Source organism: Ochlerotatus camptorhynchus, unplaced genomic scaffold (assembly GCF_037179485.1).
Source record: "Ochlerotatus camptorhynchus isolate MF236.1 unplaced genomic scaffold, CSIRO-AGI_Acam_v1.1 ptg000102l, whole genome shotgun sequence".
NCBI classification, from domain to species: domain Eukaryota; kingdom Metazoa; phylum Arthropoda; class Insecta; order Diptera; family Culicidae; genus Ochlerotatus; species Ochlerotatus camptorhynchus.
The window spans coordinates 4,026,105-4,040,074 of NW_027040592.1; the positions used below are offsets into that span (position 1 = coordinate 4,026,105).

General features: G+C 36.9%; 1 protein-coding gene across 4 annotated transcripts in view; it reads right to left on the reverse strand.

The window, feature by feature from the left end:
- rdgB (retinal degeneration B) overlaps positions 1-13,970 on the reverse strand; it is a 140,992-nt gene that overhangs the window by 47,550 nt on the left and 79,472 nt on the right. Inside the window, exons 1-2 of one of the 4 annotated variants that reach the window (XM_065219284.1) lie at positions 13,383-13,858; positions 12,711-12,996 (exon numbers count right to left, since the gene is read on the reverse strand). The exons of 1 other annotated variant lie outside the window; for it this stretch is intronic. The gene's annotated coding sequence lies outside the window, so the exon portion shown is untranslated. Of the gene's footprint in view, positions 1-12,710; positions 13,859-13,970 lie in introns of those variants that run through there. 2 more of the 4 variants (XM_065219281.1, XM_065219285.1) reach the window with 2 other exon arrangements.

A 13,970-nucleotide genomic window follows, 5' to 3' on the forward strand; every position in this document is an offset into this window, starting at 1 on the left:
AGTTAGTATCAGCTGACAGATGCGAGTAGCGCTTGTACCAACACAAGCGCGCGCTTGGAGAAGAGCAAACATGTATTGGATCCAGGAGGCTGGCAACCCATATCAATCCTATAAGTTTGACAGTAGGCAACATCACGGGCCTTATTTAAATACGGCCCGCCTGACGTACACAGAAATTCAAAACAACCCAAAATTAAGTTCTTTTCACTCATCTCCCATGTTCCGTACGATAAGCCAAATTTGGGTAAACCGGCTCAAAGTAGTTTGCATTTAAGCACGGCAAAAAAAATTACCCATCGCTAAGTTATTTTCAATTTTTTCTACCCAAAATTAAGTTCAATTAACTCAAATTTGGGTATATCGCATATTACTCAATTTTGGCTTCTTGTACGGAACTAGACGGTTGAGTCGAATCTTTCGTTCTATTTTTGACAACAATAGCGAGAGGAAATGAAACGGACACAGGTCAAATAACTCAAATTTGAGTTTAAAAAACCCAAGCGGTGGGTAGTTTTGTTTTTCTGTGTATACATGATGGAAAGGGACGGAAAATCGTGTTAGAAGCAGAAAGACAAGAGCAGATGATAGCATCAAAAGCATGGCCACCAGTCAGGCCCCTGATTGGATCATAGCCAAAACGGGGGCAACTTGACAACTCCAGTACATATATTGCCAGTGTACCCCGACAATTTGGTGCTGGTGGTTCTGTCAAACTCATAAGTTTCAGAAGGGTTATCTGAATAAGGCGAATGCGGAAATGATGTACAATAAATAAAATCCAAGCTTATAATTCATCTCATCCGACGTTAAAATTAACATTAGTGACATATGAAGTCCAGTGATGCCAGCGAAAAATGTCGTTTTGATTTTCAGTCGTATGCACAATTCATAATCAGTTTTTAATCTTTTTGTAGTATCGTGTGTCTTTTAGCAGAACAGAACCAATAGTTCAAACATATGATTAGTAAAACGAAAATATGTGATTTTCATCGAATTAATCGAAACAAATGAAAATTGAGCGAGGATACTAGTGGTGATTTTAACGCTATTGCTATTACCGTTGATGATGAACAAAAAAAAATGTTTTTGCAGTGAGTAAGAGCGTACTTATCACAGTATCCCCTAATCCGACAAATTTGATAATCTGACTGTCAAGTTCATACAAATCAATGTTATCAATGTAAAAAAAGCTCCATAAGAGACCGTGATGTCGGATTAAGGAAAGTCGGAGTGGAGAGATACTGTATACACAGCTAGTACTGCAAAATGTACAATTTGAGGTACTAGCTTAAAGGAGTACAGTGGTGAACTTTGTACGTCTTTCGAAGGCCTTAAATGCATTTAAGCTAAATATGTAATATATCATGCAATTTGCAATTTCAGCAGTTTACGTTACTTACCCAGTAAGAGCAATAATCTGAAGGATAATCAAATTCAAGAGCAAAAAATAACATGATGAACCCAAAGTATTTTGATTGCCATTCGATGAAACTCGGTTCAATTTGTATGGATTTATTTCATTTCACCACGAAAATCATAAATTAGCTCTTTTCATATGGCATTCTTGGCTGTTGTTTATTTATTTATTTATTTATTTATTTTGTCAAGGAATAACGAATAGAAGATTAGGATTTCATGTAGTTAGTCGCAGTTTGATCGTACAGTTAAATAAATCGTTGCATAGAACTTGAAATGTTTCTCGGAACATAGTTTGATGTGGAAAAATAAAAATATCGGTTGCGTTTGAACGTGCGTAATTAAATCAAGTGGATCTGGAATTTAAAAAGATCGCTTGACAGTACATAATTCGTTTATCGAGTTCTGGAAATCATCCACCTTTGCCATTGATAAAAAAAAAATATATTCGAGGATATTCTGTGAAGGTGTCAGCCTATTTAATGGAAGGATTCTGATATATCTGGATATTTTTAAAAATAATTAGATGAATTGAACTATTTTAGAAGTCAACCACCTTTGCCACTGCTAAAGGAAATATTTTTTAAACTAAATTGATTCTCAATTTTCATAACTTGTTTTTTTCTTGGTCCACCATTGTGAAAATAAACCAACATCCATGGATTGAAATGGCAGGACTTCCCTGAGCTTCGTCAGGACTTCCCTGAAGTTCGGAAGGCCTCTCTTGAACATGGAATCTTGGAATTGAAGTTGTCAATTCAGTAGTAAAATTATTATAACAATTTCAATGTTTCCCATTTCGCTAATTTGCAGTGCTTGTTGGTATTGATGCATTTTGATTTTGGGTGTGAAGTCAATATCAACGGAAAAGCATTAACTTTCACCTTAAGATTTCATGGTAATGGTTTTTCTCTCTGTATAACTTCAAAATCATGAAATTATTCTAAATCTTCAAACATTTCCTTACTCAGGGATCTCAAATGTTATTCCGTAGATCTCATTCTATTGTAAAATAATGTCCATGTTCAATCTATCATTTTATAACATTAAGTTCAATACCATCTTTGTTCGATTAAATTTTCTATTCTGCCCATTTCCTTAGAAAATTTAACATAGAAAAATTCAAAAATTCTGAAACTTTTAAAATCTTTACACATTTTTAACTGCCAAAAATATATAATTTGTGGAACATAAGTACGTATACATCGGAAAACAAGATCGACGGGAAACAAATCAAGGAAAAAAATCACAGCTTCAATTTTTTTTTTAATTTGCTTGAAATTCTCCGCAAAGTTCCCATCCAATTCGCTTCATATTCTCGACCAACAATTAAAAAGGTCCGATTAGCTTTTATGAGCAAAACGGTTAGAATTATGTTGGCTAGAATTTTGATTTCGATTTCAACCAGCTGCAATAGGTAGCTTCATTTACTTGCTGAACATTGTTAGCAGCAGGATGAAGAAATTGAAATTTGTGAGTTATTTGTACCTACGGGCACGAATGTATAATTTGTTCCTCGCTGTCGTTTATTAACAGCAGAGGCATTAGTACCTGGTCGGGAACGTTGAGCGTTTCCTACCTGTCACTCAGAACGAGATTGTAGGGCCGCTTCGTGAGTGTTACATTCCCAAAAATTGGATTTGTGGTTTCACCACAATTTAAACATTTGAATTTCTTAGGATCTTCCTTTACAGGACAGTCGTCCTTTGCGTGAGAGGACTAACCAGAATTCGTGCATTTAGCAGGCATGTAGCAATTTTTTGTTCCGTGACCCCATCCCTGGCACTTACGGCACTAGGTGAGGTTTTGGAAATTTCCTCCAGTCTTCCTGAAGTGTTCCCACTTCATCCGGACATAGATCATAAGACTAGCTTTTTCTAAGATCTTAACTGCCCATAATCGCAAGTCAGTCCCACCTGTAAAAACCTGGAAATAAGAAAACAGCGTTCAAAGATTTTACAAGTTTTCTGATTTGACACTTATTATAGAGGGATAAATTTAGAAATATACATTCAATGTGATAGAATGCATCTATATTTACCAAAAAATATTAGATAAAATTTCGTGAAATTTTTATTTGATGGCCAAAATCTGAGTGGGACTGACTTGCGATTACATTTAACACCAATGTATGTTTCTGGATTTGTTCCGCTGGTTCCAGAGCAATGGCCGGAACATATTCTGGTGAGTATGGGTCTTCATCAGACCTGAGCCAAACGTGTCCAACCCAGCATGCGATAAATCAATTCACATTAGAACTCATTAAAAAAAAGATCAATAAGCGTCATGATGAGTGACCAACACCATGTTGGCCACACCCCGACATGTTCCGGGCATTCCCTGGGAACGGATAAATCCTTTTTAAATCAAAATCTATCAAGCGATACATCAAATCACATGAGAATTCAAAGCCATATCCATTGGCGGTCAAACTGAGTATCGTAAGATTTTTTTTTTATATAGTCACTTTAACACACTTGGGTCATTCGTGACTTACCGGGGTGAGATTTGAACTCGTGACTTTGACGTGAGAGGTATGGATGTTAACCGCTACACCGGGGTCGCCCCCATCGTAAGAACTATATTGGCCACATCCTGACATGTTACCCTAGGGAACGTGGACAAAATTTGTCTTGAGACAAATCTCATGATGCGATTAGTTGTCTTACAATTTTAATTCTATAGAAGAAATCCTCAGAACATATCTGCGACGTTATTTTATAGTTTATTTAATGAAATCCTTTTTTTCTAATGAGACTGACTAGCGGTTACTTTTCGTTGTGGGACAATTTGACTTGGTACTGTTTTTCATTTTTCTTGAACAAACCACCTTTTTTCAATAGCATATCTCAAAAAACATATAAAGATAAACTGAATAATGATGATAACTCAAAATTGATAAAAATGCAGATGGGACTGATTTGCGATTACCGGCAGTTAAGGTTGTTTAGACTGAAGTGAACAAAACAAAAAAAATATAAATTCCGTTGCGTGAATCACCAGATTTCATTTTCATTTTGATTACTTGGAGTGGATCAACTCCAAGTAATTTTGCCAGTTCATCTTTGATCTAATCCAGGGATTCACCACATTCACACAAATGTGTGTTCCTTCTCAGTAAGATACTGGAGAAGGCGTTTGAATCCGTTGAAGGTTTCAGCCAATACACGGCGTTCATCCCGACGGCCCATTTGAAGTGAAAACTTAAATTTAACGAAGTTCAAAAGTTCCTTGCGGAGAGCATGGAAATTGGAAGTGGTTCTCACAATGGGGGGGGGGGGGACCTTTTTCTTCTTGGCATTAAACCGGGAAAGTTTACTGGAATTTTGCCTGGATGAAGGATCATTCTCATCATCCGTGTGCATATCAAATTGATTGCTCAGATGAATTTCATCAGAAGGGGAACAAGCGATTGCCCTTTTATTTTGCGTTTAGGCGCCATGGCGGCAGTAAACGTTTCGCTAAATCTACTTCGAAGCAGATTACTACAAGAATCTGAAGGATCGAAGAGGAATTTTATAAATCGATATCCAAGCAGGATCACCTCGGGTAGGACACAAACAAGGATCGAAGACGAATAAGAGTCGAACAAGGTAGACATTTTGCAGGTGTATTGAGCTCTGAAAAGTGCTGTTTGAATGTGTTGTAGTGTTAGGTAGCCGTAACATTTCCAGACGGACGGCACGATGCGGACTGACGCTTTTGTTGTTGTTGTTTTTTTTAAATTTTAATGCATCACTAGAAAGATGAAGAGTTGACCTTGAAATACAATTAAAACTCGAATCAATTAGAGTAAGTAGAGACTAAAAATTTTGAAATATGAAAATTGAATTCAATTAACGATATAGAATGTCACCTAATTTTAAAACTTTGAATTGAATGTTTATTTCGAGGCGATTGTAAATGAAAAACTCTTTCTTCAAATTAAAAACAGAATAACTACTATGCAACATGGCTTCTTTAAAGGCCGTTCAACAACTACGAATTTGCTCGAATTAATTAATTATTCCTTGAATGCAATGGATAACGGAAACCATGTAGAAGTGTTGTATACAGATTTCAGCAAAGCGTTTGATCGAATTGACATACCCATGCTTCTTTTTAAACTTCAAAAAATGGGAATTCATTACGCACTCCTCAAGTGGCTTGAATCATATTTAACTGACCGTCATCAAATAGTAAAATACAAAGGAAAGATATCAAATCCCGTTGATGTCACTTCAGGAGTTCCTCAAGGCTCCCATTTAGGACCACTTTTATTTATTCTCTTCGTCAATGACATATCTTTCATTATTAAGAAATTGAAAGTTTTAATATATGCTGACGACATTAAACTTTTTTTTAGAAATAAAAGATGCCAAAGACATCATCACATTCAAAGAGGAAATTCAAATATTCCATACTTGGTGTCAAAAAAGCCTACTACAATTAAATATAAAAAAATGTAACTCCATTACCATTAGTAGAAAACAAAAGCTACCCGATATAACAGTCACTTTAGGAAACCAGATCGTAGAAAAGTGTGATAGAGTCAGGGATCTAGGTGTTATTTTGGACTCAAAACTTACTTTCACCGATCATTATAACACAATTATTAACAGAGCTAACAACATGCTTGGTTTCATAAAACGTTTCTGCTATAACTTTCACGATCCGTATACAATAAAAACATTGTACATTGCTTATGTAAGATCGATATTAGAATATTGCAGCATAGTTTGGTCACCTTTTTCAATCACACACGAAGAAAGAATAGAATCCGTTCAAAAGCAGTTTCTATTGTATGCACTCCGCAAGTTAGGTTGGACTGTATTTCCTCTGCCATCGTACACAGCTCGGTGTATGCTCATAAATATCCAAACATTAAAAAAGCGTCGTGAATTTGCTATGATTTCTTTCGTAAACGATATCGTATCACACCGAATTGATTCAATAGAACTATTGTCATCCTTAAATTTATATACACCATCTAGGCATTTACGAAACAGAAATATATTTGCTACAAATCGTCATCGTACGAATTATGCCAAATTTGGACCCTTGAACCAAATGATGGATACATATAATAAGCACTGCGATAACATTGACTTTACAATGACAAAAACTAAATTAAAGCAATATTTTAATTCGTCGCATAACGTCAACTAGAAGTAATGTTTTAACTTTTTCTTAAGACATATTATAAAAAATATAAACAAAGACAAAATTGTAAAAATAGCACCTAAGACAACAATTGTAAAACGGTCTACACTGATTGACGACAAATAAATAAATTTATTTTAAAATAAAACTTATAAATCAATAATTTTGTAATTATAATAAAGTTGAGCAAAAAACAACAATCTCGTAGTCCTACGTCAATAATGCGGTCGTGCTTGGGACACAACCCTTAACTTTTTTCTAAGAATTCACTGAAGCTTCCATCCATAATTCTATTTAAAATTTGCTTGAATTCTCTTTGGGATTACCATGCGATTCATCTAAGAAATATCTTTAAACTTTGCTCAGAATTATCTTAGAGTTCACCAATAAATTATTCTGAAGACTCGCTTTGCTTAAAATTATCTAGAAATTCTTTTCGAGATGTCCTTGATTCCATTAAAACACTTCTCAGATTTTTTTAAATTGTACCTCAGAATTGGTATTTGTCACGCATCCTGGAATCCTCTTCACAATCGTCATGGAATTTTCCCACAGAGCTACTTAAAAAATCTACTCTGAACTTACACAATGGGCTTGGAGTTCTAGTTCTTATCTAAAATAACTTGGTGTAAATCCTGGCATACATTCTAATATCTCCTCAAAGACCATTGGAATAACAATCTAAAATTCTCTTAATAATTCTTCAAAATGACTGTATCTTGGAAACCTAGTCCAGTCCACAGATCTTGACATTTTTTCAAGGTCCAAAATCTTATTGTTTATCGGAGAGAGCACGACGAATATATTTTTTTTTGTCATCGAAATTCACGGACTTTTCTCAGTGACTTCGAATTCCCGACGTTCATCTCAGAATTATTTTATAAATACTCTAATTAATTTTTAATTTTACTTAACAAAATTAAACATATATTTTATCAATAATTTGGATTAAAGTTTTCTTTAATTAATTAAAAAAACATTTTTTTTTCAGTGTATATTTTTTACACGTTTTAAAATCAATTCTCTTGAACAATTCCACGCCAAATAACGAATCGGAGAAACTCGACCTTCTCCGAAAATTTGCGTAATTGTTGGTTATGATTCACATTTTTCATGGTGCTTTTAAAACTGCCTAAGCGATTACTGAATTTCTTTAAAGTTCTCTAGCATGCCCTGGATGTATCAGTTTTTCTTAAGAACCCGCAACATTATTGAAATTAATTGATTTGCCTTGAAATTTCGACAATTTTCCTTAAGTATTATAACCGTTATAAACGCTCACTAATTTTCCTTGAACTTATCTTTGCTTACCTGAAGTTCTCTAAACTTGTTTCATAATCCGGAAAATTCCTTTTGGTTTGTTTTTTCCGTCGATCTTGTTTTCCGTGCTGAGCACCAATGCTACCGACGTGCCATGAAGGCAGCTCCCACACCTGGACCCTACCTATCGACCCATCAACTCATGAACCGGGGACCAACGGCTTTACTTCCCATCCGAAGGAAGGCGTGATCAGAGATGTTATGCCTCAGAACATCCCGGCGGCGCCGACAGGGATTGAACCCAGGCCTGTTGGGGTGAGAGGTAATCACTTTTACCACTACACCACCGGCGCCGTTGATCCGGAAAATTGTCTGATATATATTCATAATTCCATGACGCTTCTGACGTTTTCGGATCAATCAAAGAATTCTCGGAATACACCATAATTTCACGAAACTCCTTGTAAGTCACTGAATATTTGCTTAAGTTTATGGGATTATTATGAAGTTATCTGATCGTCCTCGAAGTACTCGGAACTTCGCTGAAAATCATGAAACTATCTAAAAATATTTATATGTTTTAGAAGTCCTCTAGAATTTCTTGAAGATATCACTGCTTGCTAAAAGTTCTCGCATTTTTTTTAATCAATGGTACCTCGTTGATGTTCTCTAATCAACTTAGCTAAATTTTCACATATTCTTTTAAGTTCTTGAAATCTTCATGATATAACACCTTTAAAACACTCTCACGTTTTCAGGATGTTCACATAATTTTGATCACGTCCAAGAAATTCTCTCGGAGCTTTGCTGAAGTTTATGGAAATTCCCTGACTTTCTCGAAACATCTTTAAGGTTTCTACAATTTCCTTGAAATTATTTGAACTACCCTTTGATTCTCTGATCTGTCTTGATGTTCTCGAAGCTTCCCTAAAGCTCTTAATTCTAATGAATTTTCCTGAAATTCTCTGGACTTCTGTGAAGTTCCTGAAATATTTCTGAAGTTTTCATAAATTTTCTGAAGGTCTCTGTACTTCCCTAAAATTCTCGGAACATCATGTAACTATCCTGAATTTTTCTAAATTCACGATTATAGATTTTTAAACTGACCCAAAAGTCTGGACTAAAGTTATGGGAACTGCTCTTAAGATCTGAAATTTGCCAAAGATCTCTGGATCTAGCTTTTCTGAGGTGGTTAGAACTTCTTTAAAAATTGCACAATACCCCTTAAGTTTTCTATAATTCTCAAGTTCTCTGAAATTCTAGGAACTTCATAAAAGTTCCGGAAAATTTGCGGATGCTAAAAGAACCGCTTTGAGGTTCGTAAAGCTTCCAGTAAGTTCCCCATATTTTCAGCTTGTTAACCTCCCCTTATGTTCACTGAAATTCTCAGCATTTCCTTTCATTCCTTAGAACTTCTCCAAAGCTTCTACAATTGTTGTGAAGTTAATGGGACTGCAATGAAGATCTGTAATCTTCCATAAAGTTAATTACGAACATGAAATAAATCATTTATTTTTTATCCTTAATTCTGGCACTTTGAAAATTTTCAATATCTTGAACTTGTGCACGGAATACGAAACTACAAGACATTGAATATTTTTAGATCTTGGACTTACTCAAATTACGTAAGTTCTTTTTTTTAACTTTATTAAAGTGAGAAATTAAGTAAGTGTTAAACTTCAACATTCAATGGGTTTGATTGTAAAGCTGTTTCAACTGATTTCCATGTCTTAAAAACGTTGTTTTTGATCTGCCAAAAAAATCATATGCGTTAAAATATTTAAAAAATAGCTTTCTTATTATAAGCCTGGAATTTATCCGTTAAAGTTCTGGAAAAAAAACCTGGAAAACTCAGGTATTTTTTTTTAGAAAAATGAGTAGACACCCTGTAGATAGAGAAAGACGATTAAACGTCACAAATCTCCTTCGAATTGTTCGAAAATTAGAACAAAATGTAGGCATCGATTGGACTATCAGATCCTACACAGTGCAAGAAGAATGATCAATCTTGAAATAAATTCACGTTAAAAAAAGTTGAAAATAGTGATTGATTACAAGAAAAAGTGACTTTAGTGAATTGGCTTGAAAAAAAATGACCAAGTCACTTAAAAGTGACTTGCTACCAACCCTGTATTTTTGGCCTGCTAGAATGAAAAAAGTACCCCACTGTACGACGTCGCCGATAAGTAGACAATCGTTAGTGAGATAGAACTGAAAAAAATGAGTTTCGTGGTAAAATATGGCATATCCTTAATAAGACATCATTTCATTTGAATAGCTTCAACAATCGTCGTTGGTTCTGTAATTTAATATTGTGTATGGGGCTCCGTTGTCGAGGCCAATCGTTTTTGCTTACTTAGCAGAAGACTGTGGGTTCTATCCCAGGTCTCTTTACATTATTTGTTTTTCCTTGATTTGTTTTCCGTCGATCTTGTTTTTCGTACTGAGTACCAATGCTACCGACGCCAGGGAGGCAGCTCGCACACCTGGACCCTACCACCTATCGAACCATCAACTCATGGACCGGGGACCAATGACTGGGTGCCGACTGGGATTGAACCCAGGCCCTTTGGGGTGAGAGGCAATCACGTTTACCACCAAACACTGGATTGATAGCACCGTATCATTTGCCTTCCAGCCTAATTTCCACGATCGCTAGTTCTCCAATAAATTCTTCTGAAACCCGCTTTCTTTAAAATTCTCTAAAAATTCTTTTCGAGATGCCCTTGGCTCAGAATTTCTTGTATCCTCAAAATTGGTATTTGTCACTAATTCTGGATTGCTTTTCACAATCGCCACAATCGTTTCCACTCACACAATGGACTTGGAGTTTAGAGAAGGTTGATTAAAAAAAACTACTAGGAACAGCCCTACGGGGTTGTACGCACGAAGAGCTGCTGATTCCGATCAATAGCGGCGTGGCTTCTTCCTTCTTCTATGGAGGAGAATTTCATTATGTACTGGAGAACACCACCACTCACCACGCGGTGATTGAATGAAAAACGTTTGGTGAGACCGGATAGAATTCAACTTTGAAATCTGTGTTAGGGAAATCGCTTTTCGTAGGAATTTGGTGATAATTTTTATTTTCATAGCAACAATTGCACATTCGTGCAATTTTCAATAGTGACATTTTGAAAAATGATAAAGTCTATAACTTATCAGATGCTTAGAAATATTTCTGATCGATTGGTGATAGATTTATTGAAATTGGTCTAGGGGCAGCTGAGTTATTAACGTTCAAAATCTTTCATAATTTTGTTACATGTTCCATTATGGGTTTTTACAAAGTGTACCCCCATATAGAAATCACAGACGTAGTCCTACGTCAAAATTGAATGTTTTACACTATTCTTCCTGGAACTGCTCTCTTTAATTCGCCTTTCGACACGATACACGATACAATCGATGGTTTATGAGATACGCTTTTACAAACAAAGTGCTCACGACAATACATACGCCCTTTTTAAAATATGATGCTTGAGTCTAAATGGTCTAAATGTCTATGGAAGACGCAAAGACTCAAATCTGGTTATTTACCTATTTCACGTGGAACCAGGCATGGAAAATCATTTGCATTCATTTACATTCATTTGTCCCTAAACTTTTTTCATCAACAGAATTTCGCAAAATGATGTATTGAGTTTTTGTAGGCTTTGTTAGCTACAACTTTTGTTAAAAACTCAAATCCGTATCTCTTATGCATGACGAACCAGAGCCAACAGAAGCCACTACTGTTTTTAAGTGAATGTATTTTACATTCACTGAAAAACAGTAACAAGTTCTGCACACTCTAGTTCGTGATGCATAAGAGATTCCACGTGCTCTGTTTTGTGGCTGTACAAAAAATCAGTCACTGCATACTCTCATGATCAGGGCTACCTTAAAGTATCACAAAGGCTGATTTAATCACCAGTACCCGAGCAGGCACGAATATCTCGATACTTTAAATTGGTATGGATGAGTCTGACATAAGAGGTAAAATACCAAAAAATAAATCCAAACAAATGTTCCCACAATAAAATTCCAATACCAGCGGCGGCGGTGGTGTAGTGGTAAGCGTGATTACCTCTCACCCTAGCATCTCTGATCACGAAGAAAGTAAAGCCGTTGGTCCCAGGTCCATGAGTTGATGGGTCGATAGGTAGGGTCCAGGTGTGGGAGCTGCCTCCCTGGCGGAAAACAAATCAAGGAAAAAAACATTCCAATACCAAATTAAGCAAATGCAATACCAAAACAATACCACTCAGGTATTCTTTGGTATTATAATATCAATTTTTGTTACTTATAAAATATTTTGCATGCCATTTTTTGGTATTATTTTTTGATAATTTACCTCTTATCTCATGCTGATCAACAGAAAATTTTGGTATCAGGTCAGAATTAGGCATTCATTAGTGTTTTCTCCTCCTCGGCTAGCATGACAATGAACGCACTTTGATGCTGCTTCACAAACGTAAATCTTTACCCAACGATAAAGCTGCTGTGATGAGAATAGCTTCAACTACAACTAAGCTTTCTCAAAAAAGATTGTTAGGTCCTGCCAGTTGTTCAATCAAAGCATCGACATTGGTAAATAAATAAACGGATGGCACCGAAATGTTTGGGCATCGTAGTCCTCCTTGTCTGCAGGCACAGATCTGGCAACACATGTGCGTGTGAGAGTGTTATCAGTCGTCGTCTTCCCAGCCTCAAAGAAGCATACTAAAACGGGGAGCCATCGTAAGCTTCGGACTTGGGACAGAGATAGAGAGAAAGATCAGATTCGAGAGTGAGAGTGGTAGAAGGAGTGCTGCTTTTCCAACTTCTCGTCCCCCCATGTATTCGCTTTTAAATTTATTATCCCCTGTGAAAACCCGAGGAAAACGAAAGGATAAAGCCAATTTACTAACCGTTCGTTCTCCGAATCCACTACTGATGCTCTGAATTGGCTCACTGACTGGACTGATGGGGGATGTATCGCTGATCCTTTTTCCTTTTTTTTCTCGTAGGAAATACTGTGCACACCCAGTAGTGAATGGCAGGCGGCAGGATATCCCTCCAAACTTTTACGACGTATTATGGCTTTATGTAACCTTGTTATCGAGTCACACTATAAACACTTTGCTACACCATTTCGACAATTACCGTCTTTCACGCAACCACAGAAGCAGTCACTTGCAGGTGAAATTTAACACTCTATTTCACGAGAGAAAAAAAAAACACGCAGAACGGTTTTCAACTAGTAGCATCCGTCCGCCACCCACTCCACGACCGACGACGACGACGTCGCTAGAAGCAGAGGAAGGAAGCCTAATTGGCAAATGTAATGCAGGAGGCAGAAGCGAGTGAGAAAGTTTTTCCTGGCTTCGTTCTTGGTCTGCCTCGTCGAACTGGGTATAATTCAAATCTAATTAAAAGCCTTCACACGACCAAGACGAAGACGAAGACGATGGCCACATTCCATCCAGGCAGCTCAAGGCCACCTCCTCCTTCAGGTTGATTGGTTCACTTTTCAAGATTATCCACTGACTGCCTGCCTGCCTGCCTGACTGACTGGATTCCCGATAATTACATTTACATACGGTTGATTAACCACTTCCCAGCAATGCACATTTTTTTCCACTTTTCCTCGCTTCCCTAACAAGCTGGCAGGAACATCAATTTCCTCAATTCACTCACTCACAATCACATCTCATCTTGCTGTTTTGATTTTCTTCTTCTTCTTCTTCGGAACACAATCCAATGATCGGGAAAGTGGAAATTCCTGCCGCAGCTGCAGTTTTTCCACTTTGATTGGCAATTAGCTGGAGGTTGCCACCTGCACCTTTGTTTTTTATTCTAACCTCAGGATGTAAGAGATTTGCACTTCAAAGAGCTCCACTAGGTACCACCTACACATAGGTGTTCTTCACCCATGACGGTCACTGACTGCTGCTGCTGCTACTTGTAGTCCTAAATCTTCTTACACTCAGTTCTGCCAGTTGTTGCTGCTGTTTCTGCTAAGAGTTCGTTTTCCTGCTCCGACGATTTGCTTGATATCCTTACCGAGTCCAGAGTACAACTGAGGGAAAATGCTGCTCTACTAGTGACGATATGCTGCTATGCGCTCCAGCCACCCAGCCAGCCAGCCAGGGGGTGTTGGATCTCAGTTCGAAGAGCAGCTACGAGTG